Source organism: Engystomops pustulosus, chromosome 7 (genome assembly GCF_040894005.1).
Source record: "Engystomops pustulosus chromosome 7, aEngPut4.maternal, whole genome shotgun sequence".
Taxonomy (NCBI): domain Eukaryota; kingdom Metazoa; phylum Chordata; class Amphibia; order Anura; family Leptodactylidae; genus Engystomops; species Engystomops pustulosus.
The window spans coordinates 179,685,840-179,702,479 of record NC_092417.1 but is presented as its reverse complement, the minus strand read 5'-3'; the positions used below and the strand labels follow the sequence as shown (position 1 = coordinate 179,702,479).

The following is a 16,640-nucleotide window of genomic DNA, read 5'->3' as shown; positions in this document are numbered from 1 at the left end:
GGGTGGTAGTTCTCTCTTGTGCCTGTACCCCACTATATGTTGTGTCTATACTAGGGGGTGGTAGTTCTCTCTTGTGCCTGTACCCCACTATATGTGGTGTCTATCCTAGGGGGTGGTAGTTCTCTCTTGTGCCTGTACCCCACTATATGTTGTGTCTATACTAGGGGGTGGTAGTTCTCTCTTGTGCCTGTACCCCACTATATGTGGTGTCTATACTAGGTGGTGGTAGTTCTCTCTTGTGCCTCTACCCCACTATATGTGGTGTCTATACTAGGGGGTGGTAGTTCTCTCTTGTGCCTGTACCCCACTATATGTGGTGTCTATACTAGGGGGTGGTAGTTCTCTCTTGTGCCTGTACCCCACTATATGTGGTGTCTATACTAGGGGGTGGTAGTTCTCTCTTGTGTCTGTACCCCACTATATGTTGTGTCTATACTAGGGGGTGGTAGTTCTCTCTTGTGCCTGTACCCCACTATATGTTGTGTCTATACTAGGGGGTGGTAGTTCTCTCTTGTGCCTGTACCCCACTATATGTTGTGTCTATACTAGGGGGTGGTAGTTCTCTCTTGTGCCTGTACCCCACTATATGTTGTGTCTATACTAGGGGGTGGTAGTTCTCTCTTGTGCCTGTACCCCACTATATGTTGTGTCTATACTAGGGGGTGGTAGTTCTCTCTTGTGCCTGTACCCCACTATATGTTGTGTCTATACTAGGGGGTGGTAGTTCTCTCTTGTGCCTGTACCCCACTATATGTGGTGTCTATACTAGGGGGTGGTAGTTCTCTCTTGTGTCTGTACCCCACTATATGTGGTGTCTATACTAGGGGGTGGTAGTTCTCTCTTGTGCCTGTACCCCACTATATGTGGTGTCTATACTAGGGGGTGGTAGTTCTCTCTTGTGCCTGTACCCCACTATATGTGGTGTCTATACTAGGGGGTGGTAGTTCTCTCTTGTGCCTGTACCCCACTATATGTGGTGTCTATACTAGGGGGTGGTAGTTGGATCTTGTGCCTGTACCCCACTATATGTGGTGTCTATACTAGGGGGTGGTAGTTCTCTCTTGTGCCTGTACCCCACTATATGTGGTGTCTATACTAGGGGGTGGTAGTTCTCTCTTGTGCCTGTACCCCACTATATGTGGTGTCTATACTAGGGGGTGGTAGTTCTCTCGTGTCTGTACCCCACTATATGTGGTGTCTATACTAGGGGGTGGTAGTTCTCTCTTGTGCCTGTACCCCACTATATGTGGTGTCTATACTAGGGGGTGGTAGTTCTCTCGTGTGCCTGTACCCCACTATATGTGGTGTCTATACTAGGGGGTGGTAGTTCTCTCTTGTGCCTGTACCCCACTATATGTGGTGTCTATACTAGGGGGTGGTAGTTCTCTCTTGTGCCTGTACCCCACTATATGTGGTGTCTATACTAGGGGGTGGTAGTTCTCTCTTGTGTCTGTACCCCACTATATGTGGTGTCTATACTAGGGGGTGGTAGTTCTCTCTTGTGCCTGTACCCCACTATATGTGGTGTCTATACTAGGGGGTGGTAGTTCTCTCTTGTGTCTGTACCCCACTATATGTGGTGTCTATACTAGGGGGTGGTAGTTGGATCTTGTGCCTGTACCCCACTATTTGTGGTGTCTATACTAGGGGGTGGTAGTTCTCTCTTGTGCCTGTACCCCATTATATGTGGTGTCTATACTAGGGGGTGGTAGTTCTCTCTTGTGTCTGTACCCCACTATATGTGGTGTCTATACTAGGGGGTGGTAGTTGGATCTTGTGCCTGTACCCCACTATATGTGGTGTCTATACTAGGGGGTGGTAGTTGGATCTTGTGCCTGTACCCCACTATATGTGGTGTCTATACTAGGGGGTGGTAGTTCTCTCTTGTGCCTGTACCCCACTATATGTGGTGTCTATACTAGGGGGTGGTAGTTCTCTCTTGTGCCTGTACCCCACTATATGTGGTGTCTATACTAGGGGGTGGTAGTTCTCTCTTGTGCCTGTACCCCACTATATGTGGTGTCTATACTAGGGGGTGGTAGTTCTCTCGTGTCTGTACCCCACTATATGTTGTGTCTATACTAGGGGGTGGTAGTTCTCTCGTGCCTGTACCCCACTATATGTGGTGTCTATACTAGGGGGTGGTAGTTCTCTCTTGTGCCTGTACCCCACTATATGTGGTGTCTATACTAGGGGGTGGTAGTTCTCTCTTGTGCCTGTACCCCACTATATGTGGTGTCTATACTAGGGGGTGGTAGTTCTCTCTTGTGCCTGTACCCCACTATATGTGGTGTCTATACTAGGGGGTGGTAGTTCTCTCTTGTGCCTGTACCCCACTATATGTGGTGTCTATACTAGGGGGTGGTAGTTCTCTCTTGTGCCTGTACCCCACTATATGTGGTGTCTATACTAGGGGGTGGTAGTTCTCTCTTGTGCCTGTACCCCACTATATGTGGTGTCTATACTAGGGGGTGGTAGTTCTCTCTTGTGCCTGTACCCCACTATATGTGGTGTCTATACTAGGGGGTGGTAGTTCTCTCTTGTGCCTGTACCCCACTATATGTGGTGTCTATACTAGGGGGTGGTAGTTCTCTCTTGTGCCTGTACCCCACTATATGTGGTGTCTATACTAGGGGGTGGTAGTTCTCTCTTGTGTCTGTACCCCACTATATGTGGTGTCTATACTAGGGGGTGGTAGTTCTCTCTTGTGCCTGTACCCCACTATATGTGGTGTCTATACTAAGGGGTGGTAGTTCTCTCTTGTGCCTGTACCCCACTATATGTTGTGTCTATACTAGGGGGTGGTAGTTCTCTCTTGTGCCTGTACCCCACTATATGTTGTGTCTATACTAGGGGGTGGTAGTTCTCTCTTGTGCCTGTACCCCACTATATGTGGTGTCTATACTAGGGGGTGGTAGTTCTCTCTTGTGCCTGTACCCCACTATATGTTGTGTCTATACTAGGGGCTGGTAGTTGGATCTTGTGCCTGTACCCCACTATATGTGGTGTCTATACTAGGGGGTGGTAGTTCTCTCTTGTGCCTGTACCCCACTATATGTGGTGTCTATACTAGGGGGTGGTAGTTCTCTCTTGTGCCTGTACCCCACTATATGTTGTGTCTATACTAGGGGGTGGTAGTTGGATCTTGTGCCTGTACCCCACTATATGTGGTGTCTATACTAGGGGGTGGTAGTTCTCTCTTGTGCCTGTACCCCACTATATGTGGTGTCTATACTAGGGGGTGGTAGTTCTCTCTTGTGCCTGTACCCCACTATATGTTGTGTCTATACTAGGGGCTGGTAGTTGGATCTTGTGCCTGTACCCCACTATATGTGGTGTCTATACTAGGGGGTGGTAGTTCTCTCTTGTGCCTGTACCCCACTATATGTGGTGTCTATACTAGGGGGTGGTAGTTCTCTCTTGTGCCTGTACCCCACTATATGTTGTGTCTATACTAGGGGGTGGTAGTTGGATCTTGTGCCTGTACCCCACTATATGTTGTGTCTACACTAGGGGGTGGTAGTTCTCTCTTGTGCCTGTACCCCACTATATGTGGTGTCTATACTAGGGGGTGGTAGTTCTCTCTTGTGCCTGTACCCCACTATATGTTGTGTCTATACTAGGGGGTGGTAGTTCTCTCTTGTGCCTGTACCCCACTATATGTTGTGTCTATACTAGGGGGTGGTAGTTCTCTCTTGTGCCTGTACCCCACTATATGTGGTGTCTATACTAGGAGGTGGTAGTTCTCTCTTGTGCCTGTACCCCACTATATGTTGTGTCTATACTAGGGGGTGGTAGTTCTCTCTTGTGCCTGTACCCCACTATATGTGGTGTCTATACTAGGGGCTGGTAGTTGGATCTTGTGCCTGTACCCCACTATATGTGGTGTCTATACTAGGGGGTGGTAGTTCTCTCTTGTGCCTGTACCCCACTATATGTGGTGTCTATACTAGGGGGTGGTAGTTCTCTCTTGTGCCTGTACCCCACTATATGTTGTGTCTATACTAGGGGGTGGTAGTTGGATCTTGTGCCTGTACCCCACTATATGTTGTGTCTATACTAGGGGGTGGTAGTTGGATCTTGTGCCTGTACCCCACTATATGTGGTGTCTATACTAGGGGGTGGTAGTTCTCTCTTGTGCCTGTACCCCACTATATGTGGTGTCTATACTAGGGGGTGGTAGTTCTCTCTTGTGCCTGTACCCCACTATATGTGGTGTCTATACTAGGGGGTGGTAGTTCTATCTTGTGCCTGTACCCCACTATATGTGGTGTCTATACTAGGGGGTGGTAGTTCTCTCTTGTGCCTGTACCCCACTATATGTGGTGTCTATACTAGGGGGTGGTAGTTCTCTCTTGTGCCTGTACCCCACTATATGTTGTGTCTATACTAGGGGGTGGTAGTTCTCTCTTGTGCCTGTACCCCACTATATGTGGTGTCTATACTAGGGGGTGGTAGTTCTCTCTTGTGTCTGTACCCCACTATATGTGGTGTCTATACTAGGGGGTGGTAGTTCTCTCTTGTGTCTGTACCCCACTATATGTGGTGTCTATACTAGGGGGTGGTAGTTCTCTCTTGTGCCTCTACCCCACTATATGTGGTGTCTATACTAGGGGGTGGTAGTTGGATCTTGTGCCTGTACCCCACTATATGTGGTGTCTATACTAGGGGGTGGTAGTTCTCTCTTGTGCCTGTACCCCACTATATGTGGTGTCTATACTAGGGGGTGGTAGTTCTCTCTTGTGCCTGTACCCCACTATATGTGGTGTCTATACTAGGGGGTGGTAGTTCTCTCTTGTGCCTGTACCCCACTATATGTTGTGTCTATACTAGGGGGTGGTAGTTCTCTCTTGTGCCTGTACCCCACTATATGTTGTGTCTATACTAGGGGGTGGTAGTTCTCTCTTGTGCCTGTACCCCACTATATGTGGTGTCTATACTAGGGGGTGGTAGTTCTCTCTTGTGCCTGTACCCCACTATATGTGGTGTCTATACTAGGGGGTGGTAGTTCTCTCTTGTGCCTGTACCCCACTATATGTGGTGTCTATACTAGGGGGTGGTAGTTCTCTCTTGTGCCTGTACCCCACTATATGTGGTGTCTATACTAGGGGGTGGTAGTTCTATCTTGTGCCTGTACCCCACTATATGTGGTGTCTATACTAGGGGGTGGTAGTTCTCTCGTGTCTGTACCCCACTATATGTGGTGTCTATACTAGGGGGTGGTAGTTCTCTCTTGTGCCTGTACCCCACTATATGTGGTGTCTATACTAGGGGGTGGTAGTTCTCTCTTGTGCCTGTACCCCATTATATGTGGTGTCTATACTAGGGGGTGGTAGTTCTCTCTTGTGCCTGTACCCCACTATATGTGGTGTCTATACTAGGGGGTGGTAGTTCTCTCTTGTTCCTGTACCCCACTATATGTGGTGTCTATACTAGGGGGTGGTAGTTCTCTCTTGTGCCTGTACCCCACTATATGTGGTGTCTATACTAGGGGGTGGTAGTTCTCTCTTGTGCCTGTACCCCACTATATGTGGTGTCTATACTAGGGGGTGGTAGTTCTCTCTTGTGCCTGTACCCCACTATATGTGGTGTCTATACTAGGGGGTGGTAGTTCTCTCTTGTGTCTGTACCCCACTATATGTGGTGTCTATACTAGGGGGTGGTAGTTCTCTCTTGTTTCTGTACCCCACTATATGTGGTGTCTATACTAGGGGGTGGTAGTTCTCTCTTGTGCCTGTACCCCACTATATGTTGTGTCTATACTAGGGGGTGGTAGTTCTCTCTTGTGCCTGTACCCCACTATATGTGGTGTCTATACTAGGGGGTGGTAGTTCTCTCTTGTGCCTGTACCCCACTATATGTGGTGTCTATACTAGGGGGTGGTAGTTCTCTCTTGTGCCTGTACCCCACTATATGTGGTGTCTATACTAGGGGGTGGTAGTTGGATCTTGTGCCTGTACCCCACTATATGTTGTGTCTATACTAGGGGGTGGTAGTTCTCTCTTGTGCCTGTACCCCACTATATGTGGTGTCTATACTAGGGGGTGGTAGTTCTCTCTTGTGCCTGTACCCCACTATATGTTGTGTCTATACTAGGGGGTGGTAGTTCTCTCGTGTCTGTACCCCACTATATGTGGTGTCTATACTAGGGGGTGGTAGTTCTCTCTTGTGTCTGTACCCCACTATATGTGGTGTCTATACTAGGGGGTGGTAGTTCTCTCTTGTGCCTGTACCCCACTATATGTGGTGTCTATACTAGGGGGTGGTAGTTCTCTCTTGTGCCTGTACCCCACTATATGTGGTGTCTATACTAGGGGGTGGTAGTTCTCTCTTGTGCCTGTACCCCACTATATGTGGTGTCTATACTAGGGGGTGGTAGTTCTCTCTTGTGCCTGTACCCCACTATATGTGGTGTCTATACTAGGGGGTGGTAGTTCTCTCTTGTGCCTGTACCCCACTATATGTGGTGTCTATACTAGGGGGTGGTAGTTCTCTCTTGTGCCTGTACCCCACTATATGTGGTGTCTATACTAGGGGGTGGTAGTTCTCTCTTGTGTCTGTACCCCACTATATGTGGTGTCTATACTAGGGGGTGGTAGTTCTCTCTTGTGCCTGTACCCCACTATATGTGGTGTCTATACTAGGGGGTGGTAGTTCTCTCTTGTTTCTGTACCCCACTATATGTGGTGTCTATACTAGGGGGTGGTAGTTGGATCTTGTGCCTGTACCCCACTATATGTTGTGTCTATACTAGGGGGTGGTAGTTCTCTCGTGTCTGTACCCCACTATATGTGGTGTCTATACTAGGGGGTGGTAGTTCTCTCTTGTGCCTGTACCCCACTATATGTGGTGTCTATACTAGGGGGTGGTAGTTGGATCTTGTGCCTGTACCCCACTATATGTGGTGTCTATACTAGGGGGTGGTAGTTCTCTCTAGTGCCTGTACCCCACTATATGTGGTGTCTATACTAGGGGGTGGTAGTTCTCTCTTGTGCCTGTACCCCACTATATGTGGTGTCTATACTAGGGGGTGGTAGTTCTCTCTTGTGTCTGTACCCCACTATATGTGGTGTCTATACTAGGGGGTGGTAGTTCTCTCTTGTGCCTGTACCCCACTATATGTGGTGTCTATACTAGGGGGTGGTAGTTCTCTCTTGTGCCTGTACCCCACTATATGTTGTGTCTATACTAGGGGGTGGTAGTTCTCTCTTGTGTCTGTACCCCACTATATGTGGTGTCTATACTAGGGGGTGGTAGTTCTCTCTTGTGTCTGTACCCCACTATATGTTGTGTCTATACTAGGGGGTGGTAGTTCTCTCTTGTGCCTGTACCCCACTATATGTGGTGTCTATACTAGGGGGTGGTAGTTCTCTCTTGTGCCTGTACCCCACTATATGTTGTGTCTATACTAGGGGGTGGTAGTTCTCTCTTGTGCCTGTACCCCACTATATGTGGTGTCTATACTAGGGGGTGGTAGTTCTCTCTTGTGCCTGTACCCCACTATATGTGGTGTCTATACTAGGGGGTGGTAGTTCTCTCTTTTTTTTTTTTTTAAATCTTTTTTATTAATTTTCAAAATAAAACAGTACAATAACACATATTACAAAGGGAATGTTATCAACGTTCACATATGAATTATTGCAATTAAAGACCATACATGGTTTCATCCTGTGTGAATCGTCTGTTCTTTTGAGGGATGGGTTCATGTTTTTATGGCTATATTTTTTTTTTTTTTTTTTTTTTTTTTTTTTTTTTTTTTCTTCCCTCTTGTCTTCAGATTCCTAGATGTTTCCAACGTGTTGTTGATACTTCGCTTTGCTATATTTAATGTGAGGGGACATCAATTGTCCCGTACAGGTTGGGTTTAAACATTATACTATTTTGGAGTGTTAACCGAACTCCAGACCGGGGTGGTTTAGGATGGGTGGCGGGAGGGGGGTTGGAGGGGGTTTTGGCGAGCTGTGGATATTAGATCTCCTATTCTATGTATTCTATGTACAGTCAGGTTATGGGTTGTGATATTTGCTATTTGTCCAGAGGTTCCATCCAATTGTGAATTTGCTGAAGGTGGAGTTTCTGTGCGCTAGTATTTTTTCATAAGCGCAGGTCGTGTTCATTTGATCAATAACTTCATTGATATGTGGAGAGTCCTTTTTCTTCCAGTGTCTGGTAATTATTAATTTCGTAGACATTAAGAGATGTATGATGATTGTCCTATACTCTCGTGTGAAGGTTTCAGTATTGATTAGTAGGAGAGCTTGCTCTGGGCCTATAGTAATGTCTTTTTTGGTCACTTCTTTTATTATCTTGTTTGTTGCTTTCCAGAGAGCTAAGATGTTGGGACAGTTCCATAGTATGTGCAGTAGGCTTCCTCTGTTACCACAATCTCGCCAGCATGTTGGTGTCACATTTGGGTAGATGAGATTCAGCCTTGTTGGAGTGAAGTACCATCTCAGATGGGTTTTTATGATCGCTTCTATTTGCGATGTGCAACTTAGTGTCTGGTATGTTGTTTTTATTGCTGCTTTCCATTTTGTTGCTGGAAATTTCTCTTGGAGGTCTTCTTCCCATTTTAACATGTTATGGCTCTTTGTGAATTCTGTTCTTTTCCCTATTTTATTATAGAAAAAGGATATTCCTTTTTTCCCTGGATTCTGATTGTCTAAGAATTCTAGTAATTTAGACTCAAATTTAGGTGTCACTTGGTTTAGTATTTTGTATATGTTTTTTGTTCTTGCGATTTGCTGTGCTTCGCTGTATGGCAGGCCTTTAACAGTTGTTAAGTATCTAGCATCTATATGACCTTTAGGGTTGAGAATGTCGTTTAACTCTTCTAGTCCTTTCTTTCTCCAAGAATCTAAATTGAGTTGTTTGTCCTGGAACTCTAGGAAGCTTAATGGGATGCGTTTTATAAGATTATGGTTGAGGGTGTTTTCATTTCTAACCATGCTGCCCCATACTTTGTCTGAAAACTTTATCGTTTGCAATTTAGAGGGTGGTGGGTCCTTTTCCCATATTTGGGATATCATTCTATTTATAAGTGGCGAGTTGTTATTGTAGTATTTTTCTATTGTTATCCATGCTTTGTCTGTTGCGTCTAGCCACCAATGTTTAAGCTGATCTAGGATTGCTGCTTTATGGTAGTCTCTTAAGTCCGGTAATCCAAGGCCTCCCACTTTTTTATGTTTGGACATAATGGAAGATGATACTCGAGGTTTTTTCTGTTGCCATATAAAGTTTTGGAGATTTTTATTATTCACTTTGAAAAAGTTATTTGGAATATTGGTTGGAACCGTTCTGAACAAGTACAGGAACTTCGGGAGTATTACCATTTTGAATGATGCAATGCGGCCAAACCATGTTAGCTGATGTTTTGAGTATTTTATATATAATTCATTAATGGTATTAGTTATATGGGCAAAGTTTGTATGATATAATTTTTTAGAAGGGTATGTTAATTGGATTCCAAGATATGTTATGTTTTGTGTTTGCCAATCTAGATTAAATTTTTGTCTTAGTGTGTTCTGTTCTGCGTCCGGGATTTTAACTGGTAAGATCTGCGATTTGCTTGTATTAATTTTATAATGTGAGATTTTTCCGTATTCTTCTATAGTCTTAAACAGTTGTGTCAGTGAGGTGTCTGTCTCCGTCAATGATAAAACTATGTCGTCTGCGAAAAGGGCTATTTTATGTTCAATATTTCCTATCTTGACTCCTGTGATTTTTGGGTGATTCCTAATTAATTCTGCTAGGGGTTCAATCGAGAGGGTAAAGAAAATGGGTGATAATGGGCAGCCCTGTCTAGTTCCATTTGAGAGTGTGAGTTTTTGGGATAGGGTGTTATTGGTATATACGTATGCTGCTGGGTGGGAGTATAGGGCCTTTATTGCTGACATTATTGGGCCTGTCAATCCATATTTTGTCAGTGCATTCAGAGCATATTTCCAATTCACTCTGTCAAACGCTTTTTCTGCGTCGATTGTTAGAAATGATGCTGGAATATTATGGATTTCACAGTGTTGCAAAACGTTTATTAGTCTTCTAGTGTTGTCTGGGGCCTGTCTGTTTGGTACAAATCCTACTTGATCATTTTTGATTAGCGTCGGTAAAATACTTTTAAGTCTATTTGCTACAATCTTGGCGTATATTTTAATGTCAGTGTTGAGTAGTGAGATTGGTCTGTAATTAAGTGTGGAGTCTGTGGGTTTGCCTGGCTTTGGGATAGTAATTATAAGTGCAGTGAGCATGTCTTGAGGGAAATTTTCAGTGTTGGCTGCTAGGTTGAATATTTTTAATAGGTGAGGTATTAGGATGTGTAGGAACTGTTTATAATATTCTCCAGTCAGTCCGTCCGGTCCTGGGGCTTTGTGTGGGGGGAGTTTGAGGATAGTCTGTTTGATCTCCTCCTGTGTGATAGGTAGGTTTAGTAGGTTCAGTTGTTCTGGAGTAATCTGCGGTAGGTTAACTCTACGTAAAAATCTCGTAATGTCCTCTTCAGTTGGCTGATATGTTGTTGGGTCCTGATTGAGGTTGTATAGATTATAGTAATAGTCTTTAAAGGCATTTGCGATTTCCCTAGGATCGCGTAGTTCTGTGTTTGTGAAGGGGTGTTTGAGTTGTGTTATTTGAATTTTCTGGTGTTTATCTTTAAGTTTTTTAGCTAATAGGGAGCCAATTTTCTGGTCTTGTGAGTAATATTTGGTTTTTGTGGCTCGTGTGGCTTTTTCATATCTATATAGCAAGAGATTGCGGAGGTGATCCCTCGCTCTATTAAGTTCTAGTTTGGTAGCGTATGATTGTTTTGTTTTATTTTGCTCCTCAAGGCAGTGGACTTTTTTGGTTGCCTCTAAAATATCTTTTTCTCTTTGTTTTTTAATTGTGGCACCTAGTTTCATTAGTTCTCCTTTTATAAATACTTTATGGCCTAGCCAAGCCGTGAAGGGATTTGTTTCTGGGGCAAAGTTGTTTTTAAGACTTTCTATAAGTGCTGTTTCTATGGCGCATTTATTGCTTTCTTTGAAGACGATGCTCATATCTGCTTTCCAAATATAATCGTTATATTTTGATAGAGCGTCAGATATTGTCATAAAAACAGGAGCGTGGTCCGACCACTCAATGTCTCCTATTGCCGTTTTTTCAATTCTATCCATTAGGGATCGGTCAATAGTGAATATATCTATTCTGGAATATGTATTATGTCTGTTTGAAAAAAAAGTGTAGTCTTTTTCAGTGGTGTGTTGGATTCTCCATATATCATGGAGACCGTTTTTCCATAAAAGTGTGTGTAGTTCATATGGCTTATGTTTTGGCGAGGAGGTGGAATCAAGATCATGTTGTACTGTTGCATTAAAATCCCCACATATTATTAATGATCCTTGTTGTACTTGTCTGATCTTGTTTAATAATTTTGTCAAAAAGCGGTTCTGTCTTTTATTTGGGGCGTAGAGGTTCACTACTGTATATTTTATGTTGTTTATGACCACTATTAGTATGATGAATCTGCTATTCGGGTCAATAATTTGTCGTTCTATTTGGATTGATAGGTGGGACCTGAATGCAACAAGCACACCTCTTTTTTTACTTTTGTATGTGGAGGAGATAATAGTTGGGAATAGACTATGATTAATTTTGGGGGGGTTTGTAGTTGAGATATGTGTCTCTTGTAGGCAGCATATATCTATATTATTGCGCTTGGCCTCGCGCCATGCTGATGCTCTTTTATATGGGCTGTTCAATCCCTTTACATTAAGGGACATTATTTTAATTCCCATCTAGTTGTTGTTGACTCGCTTTTATCCTGACTGGGGAGTCTGAAATGGGCCCCTGTTTTTTTTTTTTTTTTTTTTTTTTATTGATTGGTAAATCCCAGCTCGCCAGGGGGTGGGGTGGGTGGGTTTTGGGTAACGAAAACATTTGAACAAAAATACATTCAGTTTTGCTTAACATATATAACATTTCGAATGATCTCAGTTATAGATCGCGGTGATATTGAATTATCCGCGACTAACGGGGGTTTAAACCAACACGTGCATATAGAGTGTAGATCAAGGTGTCCATCAAGCCATACTTAGCTGTCTCGACGTGAAGATGAATAGATAGTCCCAGAATATCAGCGGTCGTTCCAGTCTGATTCCAGATGTTGAGGAGATTGTCTTGATGTGGACTTTGGATGGTGGTCTGCTGTGATGTTCCATGTTTTAAGGATTTCCATTCCTGCTTCTATGGAATTGATTGGTACAATGGAGTTGGATCTTTTGACAAGAAGTTTAGTGGGGAAGCCCCATCTGTAGAGGATCCCGTGATTTCTGAGGAGGGTTGTAATTGGTATGAATTCCCTCCTAGCTTGTAGCGTTGCCGCAGAAAGGTCGGTGTATAATTTTATATTTTCGTATGGTTGTGGTAGGTTTAGCATTTTCCTTGTCTGTGATAGCAGGGCGTCCTTTACGTGAAAGAAGGTAAACCTAGCCAGAATGTCCCTGGGGACCGTGTCTGGGAGGTTTGGTGGTTTTGGTACCCGGTGGACTCTATCTAAGCACAGTTCATAGTTCTCCAAGTTTGGTAGGAGGGTACTAGTTAGTCTCTGTACATATTGTTTAAGCTCTTGTCCGAGTACGCTTTCAGGAATACCTCTGAACTTTACGTTATTGCGTCTGCTGCGGTCCTCATAATCTGTTAGTTTTGCTTGCATTCTGGCAAGTTTTTCCTCTGTATCTGTATGTGCATCCACTAATGCATTGTGTGCTGTGGTGAATGATGTCATTTTCTTTTCAGTTTGGGAGACTCTATCCCCTAAGTCATTTACTGTGGTCTGGAGCGGGTTAATAAGCTGTGTCAGATCTTTGTGCATGGAGTTGCGTAGTGCCGTCAGCATGTCCTTAAGCAGGGATTCAGAGACTGTTTTATCAGATGCTTGAAAACTGGCGAATGCATCTTGAGAATCTGCTGTAATGTCAGGCATGTCAGGGTCCTCCTCCTGTATGTCAGTGAGCTCTTCTTCCTGCAACTTCTGCTTCTGTTTAGCAGGGCTTATTGTAGGTGAGTTATATGCTGAGTTTGGAGATGAGTGTATAGAGGGTACATACGAGGGGCTGTTGCTGTTGTGGTCAGACATATTGCTAGTGTGGGTACACCTGCTAGTAGCTTGAAGCGGCGCCATTTTAGAGACTCTCTTGTCTGTTATGTTATCTCCTCTTGGGAGTGCTGAGGCAGGGGGATTAATGTTCTGACCTGAGATAGTGCCGTCCTCCTCGTTCTCCTGCTCGTGATCCACCTCAGGGATTTTCATAGGCGCTCCTCTGCTCCTCTGCTGGCTGCGCTGAGGGAGCGGTTGCGGTGAGCGCTGCTGTGTGGGACCTCCGGCGCCATTTTTAGATCTTCCGGGCGCCGCGGTACTGTGCTGCCTGGGAGTTTTCTCGGCTTCTTTGGCCGATCGCTTCCTGCCGGTTGCCTGCATGATCGTTCCCCAGATGTCTGGGGATGCTTTCTCCTCTGTTTGGCAGGTCTGTGTCGCTTTTCTGCGCTGTTTTCTCGGCTTAAGGCACGGAGCTACTCTCCTATGCGGCCATGCAGCTCGGTGGCTTAACCACGCCCCCGGTAGTTCTCTCTTGTGTCTGTACCCCACTATATGTGGTGTCTATACTAGGGGGTGGTAGTTCTCTCTTGTGCCTGTACCCCACTATATGTGGTGTCTATACTAGGGGGTGGTAGTTCTCTCTTGTGTCTGTACCCCACTATATGTGGTGTCTATACTAGGGGGTGGTAGTTCTCTCTTGTGTCTGTACCCCACTATATGTTGTGTCTATACTAGGGGGTGGTAGTTCTCTCTTGTGCCTGTACCCCACTATATGTGGTGTCTATACTAGGGGGTGGTAGTTCTCTCTTGTGCCTGTACCCCACTATATGTGGTGTCTATACTAGGGGGTGGTAGTTCTCTCTTGTGCCTGTACCCCACTATATGTGGTGTCTATACTAGGGGGTGGTAGTTGGATCTTGTGCCTGTACCCCACTATATGTGGTGTCTATACTAGGGGGTGGTAGTTCTCTCTTGTGCCTGTACCCCACTATATGTGGTGTCTATACTAGGGGGTGGTAGTTCTCTCTTGTGCCTGTACCCCACTATATGTGGTGTCTATACTAGGGGGTGGTAGTTCTCTCTTGTGTCTGTACCCCACTATATGTGGTGTCTATACTAGGGGGTGGTAGTTCTCTCTTGTGCCTGTACCCCACTATATGTGGTGTCTATACTAGGGGGTGGTAGTTCTCTCTTGTGTCTGTACCCCACTATATGTGGTGTCTATACTAGGGGGTGGTAGTTGGATCTTGTGCCTGTACCCCACTATTTGTGGTGTCTATACTAGGGGGTGGTAGTTCTCTCTTGTGCCTGTACCCCATTATATGTGGTGTCTATACTAGGGGGTGGTAGTTCTCTCTTGTGTCTGTACCCCACTATATGTGGTGTCTATACTAGGGGGTGGTAGTTGGATCTTGTGCCTGTACCCCACTATACGTGGTGTCTATACTAGGGGGTGGTAGTTGGATCTTGTGCCTGTACCCCACTATATGTGGTGTCTATACTAGGGGGTGGTAGTTCTCTCTTGTGCCTGTACCCCACTATATGTGGTGTCTATACTAGGGGGTGGTAGTTCTCTCTTGTGCCTGTACCCCACTATATGTGGTGTCTATACTAGGGGGTGGTAGTTCTCTCTTGTGCCTGTACCCCACTATATGTGGTGTCTATACTAGGGGGTGGTAGTTCTCTCTTGTGCCTGTACCCCACTATATGTGGTGTCTATACTAGGGGGTGGTAGTTGGATCTTGTGCCTGTACCCCACTATATGTGGTGTCTATACTAGGGGGTGGTAGTTCTCTCTTGTGCCTGTACCCCACTATATGTGGTGTCTATACTAGGGGGTGGTAGTTCTCTCTTGTGCCTGTACCCCACTATATGTGGTGTCTATACTAGGGGGTGGTAGTTCTCTCTTGTGCCTGTACCCCACTATATGTGGTGTCTATACTAGGGGGTGGTAGTTCTCTCTTGTGCCTGTACCCCACTATATGTTGTGTCTATACTAGGGGGTGGTAGTTGGATCTTGTGCCTGTACCCCACTATATGTTGTGTCTATACTAGGGGGTGGTAGTTCTCTCTTGTGTCTGTACCCCACTATATGTGGTGTCTATACTAGGGGGTGGTAGTTCTCTCTTGTGCCTGTACCCCACTATATGTGGTGTCTATACTAGGGGGTGGTAGTTCTCTCTTGTGCCTGTACCCCACTATATGTGGTGTCTATACTAGGGGGTGGTAGTTCTCTCTTGTGTCTGTACCCCACTATATGTGGTGTCTATACTAGGGGGTGGTAGTTCTCTCTTGTGCCTGTACCCCACTATATGTGGTGTCTATACTAGGGGGTGGTAGTTCTCTCTTGTGCCTGTACCCCACTATATGTGGTGTCTATACTAGGGGGTGGTAGTTGGATCTTGTGCCTGTACCCCACTATATGTTGTGTCTATACTAGGGGGTGGTAGTTCTCTCTTGTGCCTGTACCCCACTTTATGTGGTGTCTATACTAGGGGGTGGTAGTTGGATCTTGTGCCTGTACCCCACTATATGTGGTGTCTATACTAGGGGGTGGTAGTTCTCTCTTGTGCCTGTACCCCACTATATGTGGTGTCTATACTAGGGGGTGGTAGTTCTCTCTTGTGTCTGTACCCCACTATATGTGGTGTCTATACTAGGGGGTGGTAGTTCTCTCTTGTGCCTGTACCCCACTATATGTGGTGTCTATACTAGGGGGTGGTAGTTCTCTCTTGTGCCTGTACCCCACTATATGTGGTGTCTATACTAGGGGGTGGTAGTTCTCTAGTGCCTGTACCCCACTATATGTGGTGTCTATACTAGGGGGTGGTAGTTCTCTCTTGTGCCTGTACCCCACTATATGTGGTGTCTATACTAGGGGGTGGTAGTTCTCTCTTGTGCCTGTACCCCACTATATGTGGTGTCTATACTAGGGGGTGGTAGTTCTCTCTTGTGCCTGTACCCCACTATATGTGGTGTCTATACTAGGGGGTGGTAGTTCTCTCTTGTGCCTGTACCCCACTTTATGTGGTGTCTATACTAGGGGGTGGTAGTTCTCTCTTGTGCCTGTACCCCACTATATGTGGTGTCTATACTAGGGGGTGGTAGTTCTCTCTTGTGCCTGTACCCCACTATATGTGGTGTCTATACTAGGGGGTGGTAGTTCTCTCTTGTGTCTGTACCCCACTATATGTGGTGTCTATACTAGGGGGTGGTAGTTGGATCTTGTGTCTGTACCCCACTATATGTGGTGTCTATACTAGGGGGTGGTAGTTCTCTCGTGTCTGTACCCCACTATATGTGGTGTCTATACTAGGGGGTGGTAGTTCTCTCGTGTCTGTACCCCACTATATGTGGTGTCTATACTAGGGGGTGGTAGTTCTCTCGTGTCTGTACCCCACTATATGTGGTGTCTATACTAGGGGGTGGTAGTTGGATCTTGTGCCTGTACCCCACTATATGTGGTGTCTATACTAGGGGGTGGTAGTTCTCTCTTGTGCCTGTACCCCACTATATGTGGTGTCTATACTAGGGGGTGGTAGTTCTCTCTTGTGCCTGTACCCCACTA

The 16,640-nt window shown here is 45.4% G+C and overlaps 1 protein-coding gene across 16 annotated transcripts in view; it reads left to right on the top strand.

The window, feature by feature from the left end:
• The window catches only part of PPFIA1 (PTPRF interacting protein alpha 1), a 67,681-nt gene that overhangs the window by 29,538 nt on the left and 21,503 nt on the right, over window positions 1-16,640 (top strand). The gene's annotated exons all lie outside the window — the stretch shown is intronic.